The 4,979-nt window shown below is 43.2% G+C and overlaps 1 long non-coding RNA gene across 1 annotated transcript; it reads right to left on the bottom strand.

Moving 5' to 3' along the window:
• Positions 1 to 249: 249 nt before the first annotated feature.
• On the bottom strand, positions 250 to 4,484 carry LOC118789448. Its single transcript, XR_005005456.1, has 3 exons — positions 4,463 to 4,484; positions 3,317 to 3,404; positions 250 to 2,150 (listed from the first exon to the last, which is right to left on the bottom strand). It is a non-coding gene; the product is annotated as an uncharacterized LOC118789448 (long non-coding RNA).
• Positions 4,485 to 4,979: the final 495 nt, after the last annotated feature.

The following is a 4,979-nucleotide window of genomic DNA, read 5'->3' as shown; positions in this document are numbered from 1 at the left end:
AGGCTGTGCACAGATTTTAGATGGTTGAATGCGCACACAGTGAAAGATGCACACCCCTTTCCTCATCAGGCTGATGTCCTTGCTGCACTTGACTTCGGGTTACTTATTTGTCCTTGCTGCACTTGACTTCGGGTTACTACAATGTACTGTTACGACCCCATCTAGGGTGGGGGTGAACATAAACCCGACGTCCTCCAACGCCTGCTACCGGAACAACACACGCACACTCTGCGTACTTCACGTCAGCCTTTTTAATTTATTTTTTTGTTCCTGAACGAAAAATACTTCAGGGGTGAGCCAGGCCAAAATAACCAAAACACAACTAACTGGGGAATAGGGAAGCTAGCTAACCAACCAAAAAGAAATCAACAAAACGAAATACAAAACAACTTCCCTAACTAACGAAAAACAGGAGAAGACAGTCAAAAAAAATGGCACTCACCCCCTACGAACGTTCAGGCTGACACAGAGAATAAGGTAACATACATAAACTTTACAATATTTACACGCCTGCATTCACACTCCCGCACACATTCTCTAACAGTGAGCTACACGGGGGAGGAGGGGGTCCTGGTCCTGCCCAGATGCCGCTTTTCAAATTTCCCCGCCCGTCTTCCAGCCAATCGCCGCGCTCTGCCGATCAAGCTGTAACCTGGACGGGGAGCAAGAGGGGGAGAGAGAGAGAGAGAGACACACACACGAATACGTCCTAGGACGTAACAGTACCATTGCATGAAGATGATAAGAAATACACCACTTTCTCCTCACGCCTGGGTCTACATGAATATAATCACATGCCTCAGGGACTTTGCAACAGGCCAGCTACTTTCATGAGGATGATGCTCACTATTTTTGGTAATCAGAATTTTCAGTCATTACTTTATTACTTCATTATTTGGACGATTTACTGGTTTTTGGAAAAATGGAGGAGGCTTGAAATGGTTTTCCAGCGTCTCCAAGCACATAACCTGAAGGTGTCTCCATCTAAATGTACATTTTTGAGGAAATCTGTTAAGTTTTTAGGTCACATTATTTCCCAAGAGGGCATAGCTACAGACCCTGATAAGGTGCTAGCTATTAGCAACGTAGCTGAGTCGCTGTGACATTGTGGGGTCTGACAATGTTACCCCATCTGCTTAGAAGATACGTTCATTCCTTGACATGGTAGTGTATTACCAACATTTTATTGAGAATTGCTCTATGATAGCCAAACCACTTTTTCAGCTTACCACTGGTGGGAGGAAACCACAGGGAACTGAAAGCAAAAAGAGACCTTCTCCATCACGCAAGCTTACCTCTGCAGACTGGACTGCTGAGTGTAAGCAAGCTTTTGAGGCACTGAAGACTGCTGGCTCACCCTGACTTTTCTGAGCCTTTCACTCTTTCCGTTGATGCATCTATCAGTGGATTAGGGGCGGTACTTTCTCAGGTGCAGGATGGCCATTCCACTGCTAGACCCATTGCTTTTGCAAGTAAATCTCTGAACCATGCTCAATTTAAATATCTGGCTCACAGGCTTGAGTTCCTCGTAATGAAATGGGTCATTCATGATAACTTCAGTCATTGGCTGCGAGGGCATGAGTTTACGGTGTGGACTGACAAAAATCTGCTTAAGTATATCCTGACCAAACCAAAATTGGATGCTTGCGAACAGAGGTGGATAGCGAAATTAGCCCCTTTTGATTTTGAAATTCAGTACATTCCAGGACCCAAGAACACTGTGGCTGATGCATTGAATAGAGAGCCTTTTGTTAAGCCCAGGATCATGTACAGACTGACAAGAACACGCTACTGTGTACTGCTGGAAGAGGCAAGAGGTGTGCAGGTGTCTGGGGTGCAGGACATGTTCCGTCTTTCCTGTGAGCAGCCTGATGTGAGGGGGAGAGGTTTACCGTCATCTGCCCTGAGTTCCACTGAGGTCTGTGGGGGTGTGGTGAATGCCGCTGGTAGGAGGTGTCTGCTGTGCTTCATGCTCATCGTCGCTGGGATGACGGGGCAACAATGAGAGCAGTGTCCCATGTGCAGCAGTTGGAGCATGTTTTATCCATGGTGCAGAGCTCATTGCCTGTTTTCTCTCATGAGGAATTGTATGACAGTGTCAGCATCCCGTCATCAGCCATGTGAGATTCTTTGTGGACAGGGGCCGCCGCCTATCACGGAGAGAGAGAGAGCTCATGAGTCAAGAGAAACCAACAGAACACTAAGGCAGTGGGGGAAGCGCATGACCCGGTTAGGAGTGCTTCCAAGCAACCAGTGAGTAAAAAGAATTTTCCAGTACATTGTCCCTGTCTCTCTTAGGAATCAAGTACTGAGAGGGGTACATGATAATGCAGGTCATCAGGGTCAGCAGCGGACTCTGTGGCTTGCCAGACAGCATTTTTATTGGGACTCTATGGAACAGGACGTGAAACAGTATGTTGCTCATTGTAAGAGATGTGTTTTGAGCAAAACTCCAGAGCCTGAAGCCAGAGCTCCACTTGTATACTTCAGGGCCACGTTAAGGCTCCCTGGGGCCCAGGGCTAACACACCTCCCGGGGCCCTATGGCCACAATTTTCAACCGGAAAACTAAAACCCAAGTTGAAAAACACGTTATTTGAACCAAAACCAACATTTGATTTGGGTTGTATTTTCATGTTCAGCAAAACCGACGTGTAAACTATGTCCACCAAACATGTTTATTGATATTGATTGACGTTTAAACATGAACGCATCTAACAGACACCGATTCCAACATTTAACAAAGGTGTTGATTTGGTGTCAATTTACAGCAACCGTGGAAGCCCAATAACTGACGTGACTGACACGTTCTAAATAAGTGTTTGCTGTTCCCAGGGTACCCTAGTGGCTGGGGCCCTGGCCTGCAGCCCATGTTGCCCAATAGGTTAATGGGGCCCTGGTGAAAACGATGAAACTCATTTTCCAAGGTTTTCCTCCCCATGTTTGTGTGCACAGAAAGCAAAATTTCAAAGTTGAATTAACGTAATGATCACCTGACACCGAATTTGACGTAATAGCCTGCTTTTATTATCAGAATTATTTAAAATATTGCAAAACAGTCAACAGTGTTTAAACACATAACTAAATTAGAACCAGCAGACTATCCACAGGAGCACGGTATATTCACACTACATATCCATACAAAGCACACTATATGTACAGCAAACTAAATTCACATAAATTCACTATTGCCATCCATTCTATTTCTTGTAATGCAACAATAAATAACTTGAATGAAGTAGACGAACATGATCATATGAATGATGTTTTGTGCTCTAATTTACTTCACAGTCACACAATAACATTCAAAAGTGCACCTCTAATTGGGTCTGTGCAGGTTCCTGCTCCATCCTCCTCCATCCTTTCCCCTTCTTGTTCAAAGCCATGTTCACCTGTTTGTTTATACTGTAAAGTAATTAACAGATCCGTTTTATTGCTGAGCTGGCCATCAAATATTATATGCCTTATAGGCTATAATGTGAAAAAGAATTGATGAGTAGTCTAGAAGAAAATGATCAAATTTGTTTATTTTACCCATTAGCAGTCAAAGCTGATGACAAGGTTTTAAAACACTTTACAGAAATTTAGTGTAAACGTCTCTAAACGTTTGTGCACTGAGTCTTACAAGTTAAACCTTGGAAATGGTCAAACCTGCAGCGGGACTCTAGCATTGAAACCCCAAGGCTAACAAAAAAAATGTTCTTTAGTTAGTTCATTTAGTTCACAGCACATAGCACGTAAGCACGTAAGTAAGACATGTTTCTGCCTCTTCGCCACTGCCCTCACCATCACCTGCGGACTGCATCAACCAGCAAAGCCTTTTTCTTTTTTGGCGCACTTTCTCTGCACCGCCGGCCGCGGGTTTTCTCTTTCTGTCCGTGGTAAGATTTACCGATTCGCATCGGTGTACCGGCATAAAAGTTCACGATGCGATTGCCCCGATTAAAAAAGTGTGCACCTGATACAATTTGGGATGAACTCGGGATGCATCGTTTCTGACATCTTTGCATTGGTAAAATCCGATTTATTTATATATAATTATTAGTAGAAGTCCTATGTGTAACTGGTGTTTCTTAGCTGCGTTGTGTTTAATTTAAAAAACGATAGCACACCTTTTTTGCATCACAGTCGCTTTATTTTCGCTCTGGTAGAGAAAAAAATGAAGATACATGCATTTAGCGATGCACAGCCGATCTCGTCATGCACCGTTACGTAACTAGCATACAGAAAAGGAAACGATCAGGCATGCATGCACCGCATGGGAGTTACAGTACCGCTACGTCTATAACTAGCTAGTTAGCTGGCTAGCTTCCAGTATATATTGGGTGTCATAAACAAAAATACACACAAAAAATTACAAAACTTCTCAGATACATGCCGAAATGTACCATCAACACATTCAAATTCACTTTATAACTAAAACATTACATTCACATGGACAGTGTCTGAAACGCACGACTCACCGGCAATGTGCATTCATCTGACTGGGACCGTTCTAACTGAAACACAGCCCCACGTCAACATGATGCAACACACACCGGTTAACAAGGTTCCACCTTAAAGAGCAAATGAATTAGACACTTGTAAGGAATGGCAAGTGAATCACAATTTATTACCCTGTTACGTATGCCTTTATTTCCATTCTGGAAAAGGAACTTCCATTTCCCCTCATTGATCCTTATGACCGAAGTGACTGGAAATCAAGCCAAACAGGAAGTTCCCATGAAGTTGCGTGTTTTTTTCTGGGGAAGATTGGCTTCGGTAAAAATGTGAACAAATCAGTGAAATTAGATTAATTGGCCTATATTCCCAGAATCAGTACGTTTTGTGATTATATTATAGTTGTGGTTGTTGTTATTACTATTATGATATGTCATCCAGAGCATGTGTAGCCTATACTGAATTCAAAATTGCATTATATTACATTCACTTAGCAGAAGGTAAGCTGAGCAACAGTGTCAGATCCGACTAGCAGTACTC

Source organism: Megalops cyprinoides, chromosome 14 (genome assembly GCF_013368585.1).
Source record: "Megalops cyprinoides isolate fMegCyp1 chromosome 14, fMegCyp1.pri, whole genome shotgun sequence".
NCBI lineage: Eukaryota > Metazoa > Chordata > Actinopteri > Elopiformes > Megalopidae > Megalops > Megalops cyprinoides.
Note: the sequence above shows the minus strand (reverse complement) of the source record. Positions and strands in the feature narration are given on the sequence as shown.